A 20,148-nucleotide genomic window follows, 5' to 3' on the forward strand; every position below is an offset into this window, starting at 1 on the left:
ATTAAGCTGAATAGTCATTCATTGCAATGGTTCCTTGTAATCAAACTCTACAAAAAATAATCTGTCACCAACTCCCAGAATTGGTTAAGTTATCACACCAGAAGGCTATCAAGCATACCAGCAATACACAGTTTTAACAATTTGTCAATTTGTAGATTTAACTGCTAATTCACTCGGGATTTCTGAAATAACCATTACACAACTTATGCTAAAACAAATTTTATTACACAAAAAGTGGAATGAGCAAGTATCTTTCAACTGTAAAAAAATCTGAACATCAAATCACAACTTAAATGACATCACAAACAAATCAGAAAATGGCATTTTCCATCTGTCAAACTTAGTACTCTTCAGCTCCTTCACCTTCTCCTTCAATAGAATCCATACCAACTTCTTCGTAATCCTTTTCAAGGGCAGCCAGATCTTCACGGGCTTTTGAGAACTCTCCTTCCTCCATACCCTCACCGACATACCAATGGACAAACGCTCTCTTGGCATACATCAAATCAAACTTGTGGTCAGGCCCCTGCAATTGCAGTTGTATTCGACAGCATGCAAACAGCACGCTGAACCTTTGCAAGATCACCACCAGGTACCACAGTAGGAGGTTGGTAATTTAGTCCCACCTGTAACAAGTAACAGAAAGGTTTAGTAAATACACACAATATTTTCGTTCTGCCCCATAAAACGTCAATTAGCAGCGAAATCACAGATAGTAATATAACCACACATACCTTGAAGCCAGTTGGACACCAATCCACAAACTGGATGGTTCGCTTTGTCTTAATTGTTGCAATGGCAGCATTTACATCCTTCGGCACAACATCTCCTCTGTACAGCATACAACATGCCATGTACTTTCCGTGTCTTGGATCACATTTCACCATCTGGTTGGCAGGTTCAAAACAAGCATTGGTTATTTCTGCCACAGAAAGTTGCTCATGGTAAGCCTTTTCTGCAGAGATTACAGGAGCATAAGTAACAAGTGGGAAATGGATACGAGGGTAGGGAACCAAGTTGGTCTGGAATTCTGTGAAGTCCACATTAAGAGCTCCATCAAAGCGAAGAGATGCCGTGATTGAGGATACAATCTGGCCAATCAGCCTGTTCAGATTGGTGTAAGTCGGCCGTTCAATGTCCAAATTTAGGCGGCAAATGTCATAGATAGCTTCATTATCACACATGAAAGCACAGTCTGAATGTTCCAAAGTGGTGTGGGTGGTAAGGATGGAGTTGTATGGCTCCACAACTGCTGTTGAGACCTGAGAATTTAACACCATACTTTAGTTATAGAAAGCACACACAACTTCCAATATTTTAGGCAACATACAGGGTTTCACAAAACTAACGTACCTGAGGAGCTGGGTAAATAGCAAATTCCAGTTTGCTTTTTTTGCCATAATCCACAGACAGACGTTCCATCAAGAGTGAAGTAAAGCCTGAACCAGTACCACCCCCAAAGGAATGGAAGATCAGGAATCCCTGAAGCCCAGTACATTGGTCAGCAAGCTTGCGAATACGATCCAGCACAAGATCCACTATTTCCTTTCCAATTGTATAGTGATCACAGGCATAATTGTTTGCAGCATCTTCCTTGCCAGTAATCAGCTGCTCAGGGTGGAACAGTTGCCTGTAGGTACCAGTACGCACCTCATCTGCAATGGAAAAAATGAATTGCAGATGAGATATTTGGAACACCACTGAAGCAATTTAAATGCATAAAACATAGATTAGAAACCATCGCACCATTTTTTACCAGCAGATACAACATACGCTGTCACCAACAACTAAATCTGCAAACCATTTCCAGTGACAACTGAAAGTGTACATTTTCATAATAGGCAACTACAAATACAAAAACGAATGAAGCGGCTGCTTAGTTTGCATGCCAGCCAAGCAGACTACAGGACAGGACACACATTAGGTTAATTCAGGAAAAACCATTAAGATCAATTCATTTACACTGTGCTGTAGAATACCAACTACCCCATGTCTTATGCTGTGACTGGGGGAACAGCTGCCACCTTGCTTATTTTCGTGGTTGCAGAGCTAACATGCCATTGCATGGAATTAAAGAGGGACCAATAGGGTGAAGTGGGGTAAGTGTAACCATGGGGTTAGTGTAACCACGGCTTATGGTGCCTTAAAGCTGTATTTTTACCTCTGACCTATCACACATGTTAATTTACTACTTTCTTTGTTATATTTAACCATAAGTTGTCAAATCTGACAAATTGGTAATTAATTTTTGGAGTTGAATTGACGTCTACATTTTCACTCTGCGAGAGAGTGACATGCTCAGAATTTGGTGGTCCGTCATTCTCGCAGTTTTAAAGATAACTGCACAATTTTTTGGTTACAAACTAACTTTTGCATGATAATTTCAAATATGAGATTCGTTTTACTCTACTGATCAAGCTCTTGATATGCCAGGCATGGTTACACTTACCCTAACTTTTTCCCATGCGGGGCAAGTGTAACCAATCGGCTGGGGCAAGTGTAACCGGGGGGAGGGGGGGGGGAGGGGGGGGTTACACTTGCCCCAAACAAACTTACCGGAACATTTATTTAAGCCATAACCCTGTTTTTGCCATCACACTAGATCAACTAAACTGACCTTCCTGTGTGTGAAATCTACCTGGGACCATAAGTTAACTCATCACCAGAGACATCATCAAGGAGTAAAAATGAGCAAACGTGACTGTTCCAATCTCCTCAATGCTGTATGGAATGAAACACCATCTGAATTTGTGAAAAGTGGTTTTCAAAAAGCAGGAATATTCCCTTACAGTAGAGAAGTAATTGATAAAACTAAAGATGATCCCGAGGCATATAAAAGATATGTAGCTCATACCAAATCTTTGGCAGAAACAAATCCATTGCCAGCTCACGATAATGCAGCCATAGACTGTGTGGAAACTACGACTCTAACAGAAAGTACTCAGATTTTTGGGAAGCTTCCAGCTGAACAACCTCCAGAATTTTATAGGCCTACATCTACTGAGCCCTGTAGTTCTCTCAGTATCAGAGTTCTTTCTCAATCATTCCCAAGCTAACCAATGTTTCATTATGTTCTGGAACTTATGATTTGTCATTTGAAAGGTTATTATTGGAAACAGTCCAACAGTGTAGTCCCACTGGTAAAACAAAGAAGAAAAGGATTGCACCAGGAGCTGAAGTTATCACTTTTCAAGATGCCATCTATAAAGAAAAAGATTTTAAAGGAAACAAGAATAATAAGAAGCAAAAAAAAAAAGCATTATCGGCATACAAAAGGGGTTGGTAATGAAAAGTAAATCTTCCAAACAAAGTGCTGTTACTTTATCCAAAATGGCATCTCAGAATGTTGTGGAAAAAGAAATCCCCGACTGCGCACGTGGGTAACAAGAAAAAAGACTGGAAGTTTAATCAACAAGTGAAGAAAGTGAAACTGAAGGAGGCCTATCTTTAATAAGTAGTGATGAAGATAACACTGGATGATCTCAGGAAAGAAATGATAAGCTGTGAAGAAAAAGAGGCAAACTTTTTTGAAGCCAAAGATAAAATTACAGTTGGAAAAGTATGTTCTGGTAGCTTTTACAACAAAATGTAAGAAAGTTCATTTTATTGGCCAAGTTACCAAAATTATTGATTTAGGAGATCCAGAAGTGATTTTCCTCAGATCCAAAAATAAGAAAGCATGGCACCACATTCTATTGGCCTGATAGAAGAGATGAGACGCAAGTTTCCTCCTCTAATGTCATTTCAGTGCTGCCTTCGCCTACTTTGGGTCACAAGGGAGACCTGACATTTGGTGTTACATTTGATTCATACAGCATTCAGTGACTAAATAACAGTTAGGGCCTAAGTGTGAATATAATAAGTTGAATTAGGGCAGTTTAGCATTAAACACAAATTGCCAACAACTTTACTTCAATTACCGTGAAAAATAATAGAAAGTGAACTTATAAAGTGATTTTTTTCTTTTATCTTGAGACTAGATATTTTATTATTTTTGTCAAATTGCCTACTAAAGAAAAAAATATTACTTTTGTAGAATTTAAACTAATAAATACCTGGCCTAAAACAAAAATAAATCTATGATGCATTCAGTTTCAGTGTTTTATGGTTTAGGCTAACACTTATTTTTTTTAGTTTACCTAACAGTTTCTGTCTATTTCATAATATACAAAGAGGCGAGTGCAAAAAAGTTCATATCTTGAGTAAAATTTAAGGTATTTTAATAATTTAAAAATCCTCAAATTCAGTAAAAATTGGGTAATCAGGTCACTTACCCAAAGTCTCTTTTTACAATACTCTGTGTGGGTACAAGAATGCGGGGTTACACTTGCCCCGAACCTTGGGGCAAGTGTAACCTCACAACACAAAATTTTGAAAACAAATATTTGACCGTATAATTTTTTCTTTCAGAAACAAAATGTATATTGTTTAAAAGTCAGTAAGTCAAACTTTAAGCATGAGAAATTTCAAAATCATATCTTCAATAACAATTTGGCAATTTGGTGTCAAAGTTGAACTATGCCAAAACGTGGCTACACTTACCCCACTTCACCCTACTATAAAATCAGGCATGGGTCTAAATACATAAACTCTGCAAAAACAGATGTTAGGGCATCGTCCAAAAGTTTCACTTCAAATGGAAGTATTTTTTGAGGTCTTGCATACTTAGAATTGCCTATAGGCTTCAGTTAACTAGTGAAGCCTTGGACAACTATCTGGTGGGCATAAGTGCCGAATCTGGTGCTGAATGTATATAAATATACGTATGAGATACATACACACCTTTTTTGCTCAACACAGTTTTAACAGTTCAGTTTTATTAAGTTTCTACATATTTTGATTCAAAATTGGTAAATATTAACACCACCTATTTTTTTATTTCTACTTATTAAGAGAGAGCAGGTGTTTTTCTACTGAAAATGTGTTTTTTTTTTTTGGAGGTGCTACAGATAAGGTTCAAATTATGAGCCTGAAAATACTTCTGTCAAGCATTCCCAAAGTATTCATTAATCTTATGATTTACAGCTCTTACAAAAATTTTATTGTTGTTACACTTAACAGCCCATGTAAGACACTTCTAATCTAACTCATCTTACTCAAAGAAAGCTAAAAACCATAGTTTTTATGTTATCAGAAAAGACTTGTGAAGCCACAGCATGGTACTGACCAACATTTTGTAGCAGCTGTCAACATTTACTAATCTCAGTATGAAGAAACACATTTTTTTTTATTTCAGCTCTCTTTAGGTCATCATAACAAAAAAGAATATCATTACTGATTATTATAATTTTGCTGAAAAATGTATGTGGCTTAAAGCCATCAGATCCTGCAATCCGACCACAAATTTCACTTTATACCTGATTAATCTTGCTCTTTATGTAGGCTTTTGAATCTTGTTTTGAGACTTTCTGACAATTTTAGAGGAGAATGGCAAAGATTTGGGAAAGTACAGTTGATTCTTTCTGCTGTTTCCATTTCTTTATCACCATGTTAAAACCTTTCAGGAGGATAACAGAGCAACAGGTTTATTGTGACTTCATCCTGACATATTGAACATAATTTTTGTTTTATTTATTAGTGCAGCTGCTCTTGTTTTATCAAAAGCAAATAAACCAATTTGATGCCCCCCCCCCCCTTTTTTTTTCTCTTCGTCATTTTTCGTAAGGGCTCAAACTGAGCAAGAAATAAGGCTTAATATTAGAAACAGATCATTGAATCTGTTTCATTGTCATAACCAGGATCTGATGTGGTATCAACAATCTTTGTTGATCAGGTTGGAATCTAGTTAGTGATACACCAGTTTCTTAAGCGATAAGAAAGGCCTGATGGTACTCTGAATTTTCCAAACAACCAGTTGTGTGAGATGATTATGTCAGTGCCCACATCTTGATTCATTTGTGTACACACCATAATTTTAAACACCCTTTGATACAACACCTTATGTTTACCTTCTAAACAAGAAAGTTGTACTTGTATTGTAGGCTCAACAACTAAACTGGCAAGGAAGAACTCAAAAGTTAATAATTTACGATTATAATTAGAAAAAAACCTATTTGTACAAATGTACTTTTTCACGTGCTAGCCATATCCACCCATAGCAGTTTCCAGACACATCTGGTGGCAGCATCAATAATTATCACCCTAACGATTAGACTGCCACTAAAAATTATAACACAGCATACGTCAGCCAGTGTGCATCTGGAATCAACAGTGCGTGAATGTGTTTCATTTTATACAAGTCATTTATTGTTGAATTGTAGTCTGTTCTCCTTTTTGGACATTTCCCATGTGTCATAATTTCATGAATATGATTAGATATCATAAATATTAAAAAAGCAGCAAAACCACAACATTACAGGACCTGAAAATTACAAATAGGTATAGAAACTTACATATGACAGTTTACAAATACACTGGTGTCCGAAATTAAAGCAACAAACCACTATTTCTCAATCTTGTGTCTAATTCATGTGATAAACATACAGATTGTCAACCTGCAGCTGTCACGAGGTGCTGTAGGCCCATACTTCTTATTGATGGATAATAATGCTCGACCTTATGGAGCACGGGTTGTTGATGTTTTCTTGGAAATGGAAAATATTGTATGCATGGTGTGGCCTGTTCACTCTTCGGTTTGAATCCTATAGAGCATGTCTGGGAAGCACTAGGGAGATGATTTGCGTCACATCAGAATTCACCAACCACTCTTCAAGAGAGAATGTGCATTATAGAGAATGTGCATTATTGCCTCAACGTGAGGCAGCATGCCCCCCATCATTGTCAGGCCTGTATTGGTGCCAGATGTGGTCACACCCCATACCGAGCACATTAACCAGTTTTGGGGATGTGTGTGCAAATCCGTTGAGCTGGAAAAAACAAAAAAAATATTTGTCTACCATTATGCATGTTGCAGTTGTTTACATTCTGCATCCTTTACATTGTTTCTACTCTACTGTCACTTGTTTATACTGTTTTGTGGCAAAATGAATGCAGCTGTGGAAAATTTCTGTCTGCTGCTCTAATTTTTGACACCAGTGTATTTGACTCTATAACTTTGAAGATCATTTTATAAATTTTATCCACAGAGTCTTCAAAGCAAACAAAACTTTTTTTAGTAAAGAAACACTCTTTCTAATCAACAAAAAAGTAAGAAAACAAGTGGTAATATTTAGTAGCATAGCATGAAAGTGCAAAGAAATTTGATAAATTAATTGCATGTTTACACTTTAACAACCTCTATAATACTCACAATAACTGCTGCAGTTTGGTAAAATTGATAACAACTAACTTATCTGCAAACATGCTAAATGGCTCTCAACATGCTTTGCACAAAGAGTACTGAAGCCCCAAAATGGTTGAAAAATTGTCATGTTCAACTGTTCCTCAAATCTGACCTCACGTAGCATGAAAAAGCTGAATGTTATAGCCCTGAAATTAAAAAAAAAATGGTTGTGTAAAGAAAGAAATTCATCTGACCCAAATATACAGGGTGTACATAAAGTCTGGGAACACTTTGAATTATTTATTGCACAAGAACCAAAAATTGTACAGGTATCAGACATATGTCATTTTGAAGAGAAACCCTGAACGTTTTTTTCATGTATACCGCCACAGCATAGTTTAGTAAATCGCCGATAGTCAGCGCTAGTCACCAACATGGCGAGTTTAGGTGCGGAGCGAACTTTCTGTGTGTTGAGTTCGACAAAAACAGTATGGTTCAGCTGTTCAATGGATGTTTAGAACCAAATGTGGTAAGAAGCCACCAACAAGGAAGGCCATTCACCATTGGCACAACAAATTCATTAAGACGGGTTGCTTGTGCCCGGAAAAGAGAAGTGGACGTCCCAGTGTGAGTGAAGAGAATGTGGAGCGCACATGGGAGACATGCTTGAATGGGTATGGTAAGAATTCAATTACCATATTGACGTCTGCCAGTCACTCATGGTTTGCATATCGAATGTTAAAAAAAACAAACAACTTTCAGAGTTTCTTCTCAAAATGCAATATGTTGACATCCGTTCAGTGTTTGGTTCTTGTGTAATCAATAATTGAAAGTGTTCCCAGACTTTATGTACCCCTTTATATTTTCAATTACTACTAGCTTCAATTTTAAGCCATCTTAAATTTGGCCAAAACCACTATAGAGCTGTCATTTTTCTTAGCCTACCACTGAAACCATCCTAAAACATTTAATTTTTGCATCTGAGCTCAAATTGTGCCTAGTTTAGGTTTTCTCTACAGGGCACATCAACATGAAATTTGATTGAAACTGGAGATGGTCAGTCGAAGACTACTTGATGTGGTATTATCCTGTTATTAAAAGTGTAAATTTATTATTAACCCCTCTGTAGACAATAAACACCCCTCCCCCTTCCCTATGAACCATGGACCTTGCTTGTGTATCTCAGCGATACAGATAGCTGTACTGTAGGTACAACCACAACAGAGGGGTATTTATTGAGAGGCCAGACAAACATGTGGTTCCTGAAGAGGGGCAGCAGCCTGTTCAGTGCTTGCACGGGCAACAGTCTGGATGATTGACTGCTCTGGCCTTGCGACATCAACCAAAACAGCCTCACTGTGCTGATACTGCAAATGGCTGAAAGCAAGGTCAAACTGCAGCTGTAATTTTTCCTGAGGACTTGCAGCTCTACCGCATGGTTAAATGATGATAGCATCCTCTTGGGTAAAATATTCCAGAGGGGGCTACTCAGGAGGATGTTGTCATTAGTAGAAACAAAACTGGCATTCTACAGATTGGAGTATGGAATTTAGGTTCCTTAATCAGTCAGGTAGGTTAGAAACTTAAAGGGGAGTGGATAGGTTGAAGTCAGATATAATGGGAATTAGTGAAGTTTGGCAGCAGGAGGAACAAGGCATCTGCTCAGATGAGTACAAGGTGATAAGTACAAAGTCAAATAGGCATAATGAAGGAGTGAGTGTAATAATAAATAAGTAAACAGGAATGTGGGTAAGCTAGTATGAAGAACATAGTGAACACATTATCATAGCCAAGATAGAGGCGAAGCCCACACCTGCCACAGTAGTACAAGTTTATATGCAAACTAGCTCTGCAGATGATGAAAAAATTGAAGAAATGTATTATGACATTAAAGGAATTATTCAGATAGTTAAAGGAGATGAAAATTTTACTGGGATGAGGGACTGAAATTCCATAACAGAAAAATAGTAGATGAATATGGGGTGGGGGAAAGGAATGAAAGAGGAACCAGCCTGGTTGCACATAACATAATGTAATCATTGCTAACACTTGGTTTAAGAATAAAGCCTGCATATGTGGTTGAAACCTAGAGACACCAGCAGGTTTCTGATTGAATATATAATGGTTAGACAGAGATCTAGGAACCAGAATTTAAACTGTAAGACATGTCCAAGGGGGAAGGGTGGACTTGGACCACAATTTATTGGTAATGAACTGAAGAAATTGCAAAACAGTTGGAAATTCAGGAGATGGAACTTTAATAAGTTGAGAGAACCAGAGGTTGTTGAGAGTTTCAGAGGGAGCGTTAGGCAACATTTGAGAATAGGGGAAAGGAATACAGTTGTAAACAAATGGGTAGCTTTAAGAGAAGAAATAGCGAAGGCAGCAGAGAATTAAATGGTAAAAAGATGAGGCCAACTAGAAATTAAATTTAATTGATGAAAGGAGAAAATTTAAAAATGCAGCAAATGAAGCTGGAGAAAGGGAATACAGATGTTTAAAAACTGAGAGTTACAGGAAGCGCAGAATGGCTAGAGGACAAGTGTAAGGATTTAGAAACATATTACAATAGGGGAAAAATAGATACCACCTACAGGAAAATTAAAGAGGGATTTGGGGTAAAGAGAAGCAGCTGTATGATTATGAAGAACTCAAATGGAAAACCAGTCCTAAGCGAAGAAGGGATGGGTAGAAGGAATATATGGAGGGTCTATACAAGTGGGATGAACTTAAAGGCAATATTATAGAAAGGGAAGTGGACGTAGATGAAGATTAGATGAGAGATAGGATACTGCGAGAAGAATTTGACAGAGCTCTGAAAGATCTAAGTTGAAACAAGGCCCAGGAGTAGACAACATTCCATCAGAACTACTTATAGTCATGGGAGAGCCAGGCATGACAGAACTCTTCCATCTGATGCGCAAGATGTATGAGACAGGCGAAATACCCTCCAAATTCAAGAAGAATGTAGTAACTCCAATTCCAAAGAAAGCTGTTGCTGAGTGGTGTGAAAATTATGTAAAGGTTTTTAACTACTGCTACCAGCTATAAAATTTGTTAACTAATGTATTATTTATTTATTGTGTGACATGTTTTGAGGGTGAGACGCCCTGCTGAACCTGCAGGACAGGACAGTTAGTTTAAATTGTGGAAAGGGGTCAAAATAAGCGGCTGTCAGTTACACTTGAACATACAACTTTATTTACTTGATAAAACATTACAAGAACCTTAAGAATTTTTTTTAACACACAGCTTTAATTTTTGGGACTTAATTACTGGCTGAAAGCCACTTTAATTTAAAAACGGCTGAAGGCCAATAACCTAAAATGCAAGCATAATCAGAAATTTAAAAGGCAAGCCTTATCTTACAAAAGTTCTTTATTTAGGCTGACGGCCCAAAGAATCTGAGATTTTCAGAGCAAACAATTTGAATCCAAAATTGGCTGAAAGCCCGACACTTAAAATTCAACAACATTAAAATTTTTAAAATGCCAAAGGCCTTACGTGAAACAGTTCTTTAAATTAGGCTGAAAGCCTAAAGAATCTTATGCCTTAAGGGCAAAACAATCTTAATGTAAAAATCAGCTAGAAGCCATACAAGTGCAAACAACAAGAACAAATAAAAAAAGGCAGTACACCCAAAGGCACTCAGATGTTCGAGGCTCAGCCTGGAATTTAAACACTAACGCTCGCTTAGGTGAAACAGGCGTCGGCCCAACCATTCTCAATCCAGCGGCAACCCAACCGACAGAGATCAGTTCTGCTCCATACTTGCACCAAAACTCAAATGATGCTAACAGCAGAGACAGTGGAACAACAACAAGAATGGATCACAGACAACCCATAAGTGGTGGATGACCCAAATACACGTTTTCAGAAAGAGATTTTCACTCTGCAGCGGAGTGTGCGCTGATATGAAACTTCCTGGCAGATTAAAACTGTGTGCCGGTCGGGCACACAGTATTAATCTGCCAGGAAGTTTCAAATACACGTTGTTTAATCAGAGGACCGACCAAACGGTCAAACAAGGTTGTTGCCACTGAAACATGTGTATGGGCAATTGTTGGGCGAGTGATGGCTGTCCTGTCCTTCCTTGCTACTCCATGCCAACCGACCAATTCAGAACCAGTATGCCGACAACATTTAAATTAAGTTGTCAGTAAAACTCACATAAACTACCCACAGTTTCACGAACACTAGCATGAAGAACTAGATGATGCTAACGGCAGTGACTGTGCAATAACAAGGACTATTCACGAGTCGGTACACACAGGCAACCTATAAGTGATCACCGGCCAAATACACGTCATCCGACAAGACGACCGACTGACAATCCACCAAAGTCATTCCCACTCGTATCAAATGTGTCGGCAATCGTCGGCGAGTGATGGCTATCCGTGCCTCTCTGGCACTGCATGCCCCACTGGTGCTACGACGTGACTGCCCCAATCGACCAACTGCTACACATCAGCATGGAGACAGCACTAAAACAACTGGGCAGTTGACATCACAGGCTACATACAATTTCACAAACACTTGGGCGAAGAACGTGACGAATGCTAAAAGCAGTTACTGTGCAATCACAAGGACGAACCACGACTTGAGATACACACCGCCAACCCATAAGCGATCGGCAAGCAAATACACGTCGTCCGGTAAAATGACCAGTCGATGATCAACCGAGAGAGTTCACACTCGAGCCGTGTGTGCCGGCAACGGTCAGGCGAGTCATGGCTATCCGAACCTCGCTGCCGCTCCAACCCGACCGAACTTCTGATGCATCCCAACCGTCCGGCTACCAGGTCCGAACACCACTGCTGGTGTGTTCCAACTGACTGGTCAACACACGACGACCGGGAAGTAATAGCAATCCAGCAAAGTTAATACCGGAGGGCCTATGTCGATAAGCACTGGTGCTGCCACTCACGGGCAGGCAAGGCAACAACTCAGTGACACCAGTAATTGAAATTAGCATAACAAGGTGACAGTATGGTAAAAACAGGATATTAAATAAGAGATGGCATGAACATGAGCCACGCATGGCTCAGAGGGTATACCCCATCCTCAGGCTATATGGCATTACACAAATTAATTCACACGTCAACATTCAAAATATTGTTTGAAGGTCTCACAATGGTCTGTATTGTATACCAAAATGTTCAGGAAAATCCTAAGTAGATTATGAAGTAGAAAACAGAAAATGTCAAAGTTCAGCGAATTTCACATACAGTGTCCCCTTAAGTAGTTTTAAGTACCCAGATTGACAGTTTCACGGTTTCCAAGAGTCCCTGCGCTGTACTGACCAGCAGCTTCACCTCCTCCCATGGGCATCATCTCCTTCATCCAATTTACTGTTCCCATCTCCTCACAGCCAAAGACTAGAGACCTCCTAAATTTGGGGACTTGACTTACACTCGCCCTAATCTATTGAAAGAGAGCAAACTGAAATAGCTCCTCCTGCTTGCACAGTGATGTTAACAAGTGGATATCCTTGGTGGATTACCACCATCCTGAAATATGAGACTGCAGTACTGTAAGTCTGTTTCCCTGTTTCCTGTCTCAGCTTTTTCAAATTTTTAAATTCGGTCAATAATCAAGCGAAATGTTCAAAATAAATTTTTTTTTCCTCTCGGAGCCGTGAGGTAGGCAACCTGCAAGTGCCATTTGGATGGATGATAAAGGCTTAGTAACATACACTATGTGACCAGAAGTATCCGGACACCCCCAAAAACATACGTTTTTCACATTAAGTGCACCGTCCTGCCAGGTAGTCCATATCAGTGACCTCAGTAGTCACTAGACATTGTGAGAGAGCAGAGTGGGCCGCTCCACGGAACTCACGGACTTGGAACGTCGTCAGGTGATGTGGTATCAATTGTATCATACGTCTGTACGCAAGGTTTCCACTCTCCTAAATATCCCCAAGTCCAATGTTTCCGATGTGATAGTCAAGTGGAAACAAGAAGGGACACGTACAGCACAAAAGCGTACAGTCCTATCTCGTCTGTTGACTAACAGAGACCGCTGACTTTTGAAGAAGGTCGTAATGTGTAATTCGCAGACACCTATCCTGACCATCACACAGAATTCCAAACTGCATCAGGATCTACTGCAACTACTATGACAGTTAGGCGGCAGGTGAGAATACTTGGACTGCACGGTCGAGCGGCTGCTCATAAGCCACACATCACGCCGGTAAATGCCAAACGACGCTTTGCTTGGTATTAGAAGCGTAAACATTGCACGACTGAATACTGGAAAAACGTTGTGTGGAGTGACGAATCACGGTACACAATGTGGCGATCCGATGGCAGTGTGTGGGTATAGCGAATGCTGGCCAACGCCATCAGCCAGCGTGTGTAGTGCCAACAGCAAAATTCGGAGGCGGTGGTGTTGTGGTGTGGTCGTATTTTTCATGGAGGGGGCTTACACCCGTTATTGTTTTGCGTGACACTATCACAGCACAGGCCTACACTGATGTTTTAAGAACCTTCTTGCTTCCCGCTGTTGAAGGGCAATTCGGGGATGACGATTGCTTCTTTCAACACAATGGAGCACCTGTTCATAATGCACGGCCAGTGGCTCAGTGGTTGCACAATAATAACATCCCTGTAATGGACTGGCCTGCATATAGTACTGACCTGAATCTTATTAGAAAACCTTTGGGATGTTTGGGAACGCCGACTTCGTGCCAGGCCTCACCGACCGACATCGATACTTGTCCTCAGTGCAGCACTCCGTGAAGAATGGGCTGCCATTCCTCAAGAAACCTGCCAGCACCTGATTGAAAGTATACCTGCGAGAGTTGTAGCTGTCATCGGAGCTACGGGTGGGCCAACACCATATTGAATTCGAGCATTACCCATGGTTGCTGCCACGAACAAAAACGTTGCGAAACCAAGGTGAAACCATGTGCAGCCGTCGTGGGATTGCGCGGGCACCCCTCATTACAGATGTCGGATGTCGTAGCCTGGGAAGCTGGTAAAACAGGACAGGCGGCGAACTGTGGCGGAAATAACATCATACTTTAATGCTGGACAGAGTACAAGTGTGTCTCAACACACAGTGCACCGAACACTCCTAAGGGTGGGTCCCCACAGCCGACGACCCATGTGTGTGCCATTGTTAACACCACGACTTCGGCAACGACGACTAAAATAGGCTCGTGAACATCGGCACTGGACGTTGGCGCAGTGTCAGATCGTTGCATGGTCTGATAAATGCCGATACCTCCCTCATCATGCTGATGTGAGGCCGTGAACCCGCCGTCTTCTACAGGAACAGTTCAATAAAATGGCTCTGAGCACTATGGAACTTCTGAGGTCATCAGTCCCCTAGAACTTGGAACTACTTAAACCTAACTAACCTAAGGACATAACACACATCCATGCCTGAGGCAGGATTCGAACGTGCGACCGTAGCGGCCACGCGATTCCAGACTGTAGCGTCTAGAACCGCTCGGACACTCCGGCCGGCCACACAGGAACAGTTCCTTGACACTTGTACTGCGGGAGGGAGACAAGCTTGTCGCAGCTCCAAAGTGCTGTGGGGAACATTCACGTGGACATCCATGTGTCCAGCGGAGCTCGTGCAAGGCACCACGACGTCCAAGAAGTGTTGCACATTCGTTGCAGACCACGTGCATCTCTTCCTGACGATCACGTACCCCGATGGCATTGGCATTTTTCAGCAAGATAATGCGCCATGGCACAAGGCCAGGAGTGTGATTCAGTGGTTCGAGGAAGACAGTGGCGAGTTCCAGTTGATGCGCTGGTTTCCCAACTCGCCATATCCGAACCTCAACGAAGACATGTGTGATGTGAGTGAACGTGGCGTCACAGCTCATAGTTCCCTCTGCCAGATTTACCGGAATTGGGTGACTTGTGTGTGCCGTCCCCCTCCAACGACCTACCTAGGCCTCATTGCTTCAGTGCCAAGACACGTCGCCGCTGTCCACAGATGGACATACTGGCTATTCGTTAGGTGGTCATAATGTTCTGGCTGAGCAGTGTAAACGCGATTATGACGAAGTTTCTGATATAATTTAGCGATGGGAGCACCATGTTATAAAGGACGGCAATGGAAATCTCCGTGTGGCCATCCACATCCAGGTTTCCCGTGGTTTTCCTGAATAGCTCACCGATCTAGGTAGCGCAGTGGTTAGCATACTGGACCCGCATTCGGGAGGACTACGGTTCAATCCCGCGTCCGGCCATCCTGATTTAGGCTTTCCATGATTTCCCTAAATCACTCCAGGCAAATGCCGGGATGGTTCCTTTGAAAGGCCACGGCTGACTTCCTTCCCCGTCCTTCCCTAATCCGATGAGACCGATGACCTCGCTGTTTGGTATTTTCCCCCAAACAATCCAATCCAAAATCCTGAATAGCTTATGGCGAATGTCGTGATGATTCATTGGAGCGGCGTCGGCCAGTCTGCTGCCTCATACTCCTCCAACCCGAGCCGCGTTTCGCCTGTAATCACCTCGGTGTCGGTTGGACGTCAATACCTGTCCTCCCTCCCTCCTTGCACGATGTAATTTACCGAACGCATGTCCGTCACACGTCATTAACACCGTGGTGTGAGCCAGAATAATTTAATACCGCCAGATATAGAGCCTGGCTGTTAGATTACTTTTTTATTTACTTTTTACTCTACCAGCAGTGGCAGGTTAATAGTTCCTCCGCTCGTACAGCTGTCGGCAGAGGCGGGCCACGCCTATTGTGTCTACCCGTTACCTGGCGCCGCTCGTAAATAAGAAAGGCAGGAGCCGCGGTTGCCGTGCTATTACAGGGGATATGTCACGACGCGCGACGGCCACGGATATTAAAGCCAGCGCCGGCGCCGACACGCCGTGCCGCTGGACGCTCTGGAGGGCCCGGCGGCTGCTCACGAGGACAACCTGTTGCTTAATTGGCCCGCGCGGCGGCGCGGCAAGGCGACCAGACACCGAGGCGGCAGCAGCAGCAGCAGCCCCCGGGTTAACAAGCTGCTGCTGCTGGGGGCGGCTGCTGCTCCCGGACTTTTATTAGCCGGCGCCGCGTCTAAACACGGATAAATGGCGCCAGTAATCTCAGCTGCTGCACCGGCTATTCCTGTACTACGCCTCCTGACATCTGAGGACGGTACGAAGGTGAAAGTTGTAGAAACGCCTCATTTGGTGGGTCGCCTCCACAACTTCATTTATTTATAGAGGAACGTGCAGGTAGCGTTCCTGCAGACGCAGAATTTAGGCGGACAGCCCTAAATACATGCTATACGATATACAACAAGTAGTTCGCTTCACAAGCGGGTAGAGCTCAAGGAACTATTTTCAAGTCGCGCAGAAGGTTACACAACAGACCAAGGAGTATCGATTACCAGTTTATATGCATTTGTAAATTTTGAGAACTTTGGAAATTTGTGGTACGTTCGCATGGGACCAGACTGATCATGTCATCGGTGCCTAGGCTTACACACGACCGAATCTGACTTAAACGAACTTACGCTAAGAACACACCCATGCCCGAGGGAAGACTCGAACCTCCGACCGGGGTGGAGGTGGGGGGGGGGGGGGGGGGGAGCCGCGCGAACCGTGACAAGGCACTACAGACCTCGCGGCTACACCGCGCGGCAGATTGTAAGAAAAGTTTGACCCAGACTCAACAACTTTTTAACTGAAAGTCCCTGGGAAATAAGGCACTAATTAAGTCAGTTCTATATAACTGCAAAAGTACCTCCTAAAAAAAAAAAAAAAAAAAGAGGAAACTTTTGTGTTAGCAGAAGAGCCAACGCCGTGTTACGAGTGGAGGCCGAAATGCACGCGTTTTAGCTCACGTAAGCTGGCGTGAGGAGGGAAGAACGCCGGCCGGAGTGGCCAAGCGGTTAAAGGCGCTACAGTTTGGAACCGCGAGACCGCTACGGTCGCAGGTTCGAATCCTGCCTTGGGCATGGATGTGTGTGATGTCCTTAGGTTAGTTAGGTTTAAGTAGTTCTAAGTTCTAGGGGACTGATGACCTTAGAAGTTAAGTCCCATAGTGCTCAGAGCCATTTGAACCATTTGAGGGAAGAACCATACTGACGTGAGGTTTGGAACATGACAAGGAATGAGAATTCAGAAATCGGACGTAATTAGTATCATACTTAACTTTAATCCATTAATGATGAACGTCGCTCTTGACGGTACATGATTCACAATATTATCTGTTCAGAATACATTCTTGAAGAATTTGGCGCTTTGCTAGGTCGTAGCAAATGACGTAGCTGAAGGCTATGCTAAACTGTCGTCTCTGCAAATGAGAGCGAATTTAGTCAGTGAACCATCGCTAGCAAAGTCGGCTGTACAACTGGGGCGAGTGCTAGGGAGTCTCTCTAGACTAGACCTGCCGTGTGGCGGTGCTCGGTCTGCAATCACTGATAGTGGCGACACGCGGGTCCGACGTATACTAACGGACCGCGGCCGATTTAAAGGTTACCACCTAGCAAGTGTGGTGTCTGGCGGTGCCACCACAGAAACAGTCTAGATGAGGGCATTATCCAGCATTGGATATCAAATGCTTGCATCTGCTGGTGATGACGATGTGGGGAAAGTGAAAATTCTGTGTCAGGCCGGGTTCGATCCCAACCGACTCAGCCTCCCTCCGCGACCGAAAACTCAGTGTACCAACAAACATATGCACGGCAAGGAATTAAAATTACAGACCTACCCGTCTTCGCCATATGATTGCTTAACTGGAAGAGTACAGAAGAGCTGAAGGATTTGGACAGTCCACTGACAGAAACGATTACAACGTGAAACTCGGTTCATTAACAGCAGTGTAAGTACAGTCGAAAGGTGTGGACTGTCCACTCAGAGAAACGATTGCAAGGTCAAACTCGTATCCTTACCAGGAGGTAAAACTTTACAAACATAATGGCCCTGAAGCGTGCGCGTATAATGTGCTTCCCCTCTTTCTCTTGCATGCCACCCATTCCGAACTCCGTGAAACGTCACCCACACAATGCTCCTCACAGCCCACATACACTTACTAAGTGAAGCATAATCTTAATAACTTTTCCCCAGTCCATCAATACACCAAACACCTAAATGTCCCCACATCATTGCATATAACTACTGCACACTACTGAAGATACTTTTTAATTACATACATCACCAGAATGTTTCTTATGAGAATTTATATTTAATTATTAATTATAATAAAAATAAACTCACAGAAAGTGGAATAATATTTTATAGAGTAACACAAGACAAAAGAAAAATGAAAGATAATTTGAAAGGACTACATACAATGTATAATGGAAACTATCTGGACAACTATTAGGGGACATTAATTTGGGCGTGTGCAGTACTAGCCTTTCTGACGGTTTGAATTCTGTTGGGGGCAGTTTGATTGAGATGTCTGACCCTCTTTTGGAAATGGCAGTCCATTCATCCTCAAAAGCCGACACCAGACAAGGCAGTGATGTTAGATGCCGGCGTCTGGAGCGAGGTCGACGTTCTACTGGCACCCACATGTGTTTAATTGGTTTCTTATCGGGACTCAGGGCATGCCAGTCCATTTCAGGAATAGTAATGAATTAAGAATGCGTCCATATTTCCGGAAGTACTCAAATTATTGTTTTACTTTAACAACCAAGTAAGTGTCACCACAAATGCGGCATCCTCAGTGGACTTTTTCTTTTATTTTTTATTTTTTTAAATACATACATACTGATTATGTTTAGGTTAGGAAATACATTACATCGGATTTTTTTCTTATCTATATGTTATGTACACTTTACCTTTTATATTTCATTGTCTGTGTCCTGTGGCTGCGCATCGAAATGAGCAACAGGTCTAGGTTATTACACCACGTCATCTGGAAACTTGAGGGATGTTAGTATATCGTCTGCATTGGATATTTGCTTATAATCCACTTTTTATAATGTATGTCCAGGTTAAAATCGTGGTATGTGCCCAATTTTGTCCTTACCATTGCAGCATTTGGCTAGTTCTGAGATGTGACATGTGTATTTTTTTGGTGCTAAATAAGTCTTTGTTGTTTTTGTGCAGGTGGACTGACCTGCGAGCATCGGTAAAACAATTTGTGAAGCTTAGGTATGAAGATTAATTTGTTACTTGTGGATAGTTTTTGGTTTTTTTACAGAGTTTAATTAGGTTTTCCCATGATCTTCTTTGAATACTGGATCTTGCTGTGTTGCTGTGGCTTGGACACACATTTCATTGCACAAATTTACGTTTCTGATACCTTTGCGCTGTGGTTTGTTTACTGTTTTGTTTTGACGTTGGCAGACTTTGAATCTGTTCTGTTTGTTTCCATTCTGCGACCTCGCGCGCGTTTGCTTGCGTGTGCGGGCATGCTTGCGGGTGTGAGCGCGCGCGACCGTTTGTGCTTGAATGCATGTCTGTTTCACTTTGTGTTGTCCGATACTTCGTTTAGAGTGCTGCGTTTAGTTACATAGCATTGGTGGATCTTCGATAAATCTTTTGCCATGTATGTAAGCTTTTTGGATGTGTTAAGTTTCTTCTATTGCTAAAACCTGCTATAGATCTGAAGGGCTGTTTCTACGACATTGTGTTGGTAGTTGTGGGTGTCTGTACGTGTGTAATCTGCGCTGTCACTTTTCAGTGCTCTTAAGTTTCCGGAATATCTTACCCGGAACTTTGTATGTCCGTCCAATGTATACTGAATCACAGTCCTTGCAGGTTAGGTGGTATATTTCTGCTCTGTTGAATTTATTTCTGGTGGTGCTGGATATTTTTAATTTTTTCTGCAGAGTGTTGTTTGTTTTATGTGCCACACGTATGGCTTGTTTTCTTATGATGTGTGCTATTTTGTTGTTAAAAGTCGGGGTGTGTCGTGTTCTCTTGTTGTTTGTGGTTTCTTCAACCTGTATGCCTTGTGTGTTCTCTCTTATGTGGTTGGAGCTAGCGTGTTATGTTGTGATA

The 20,148-nt window shown here is 41.9% G+C and overlaps 1 pseudogene; it reads right to left on the reverse strand.

The window, feature by feature from the left end:
- Nucleotides 1–209: 209 nt before the first annotated feature.
- Nucleotides 210–20,148, reverse strand: part of LOC126210411 (tubulin alpha-1 chain-like) — a 300,344-nt pseudogene continuing 280,405 nt past the window's right edge.

The sequence above is a fragment of the Schistocerca nitens genome, chromosome 10 (genome assembly GCF_023898315.1).
Source record: "Schistocerca nitens isolate TAMUIC-IGC-003100 chromosome 10, iqSchNite1.1, whole genome shotgun sequence".
NCBI classification, from domain to species: domain Eukaryota; kingdom Metazoa; phylum Arthropoda; class Insecta; order Orthoptera; family Acrididae; genus Schistocerca; species Schistocerca nitens.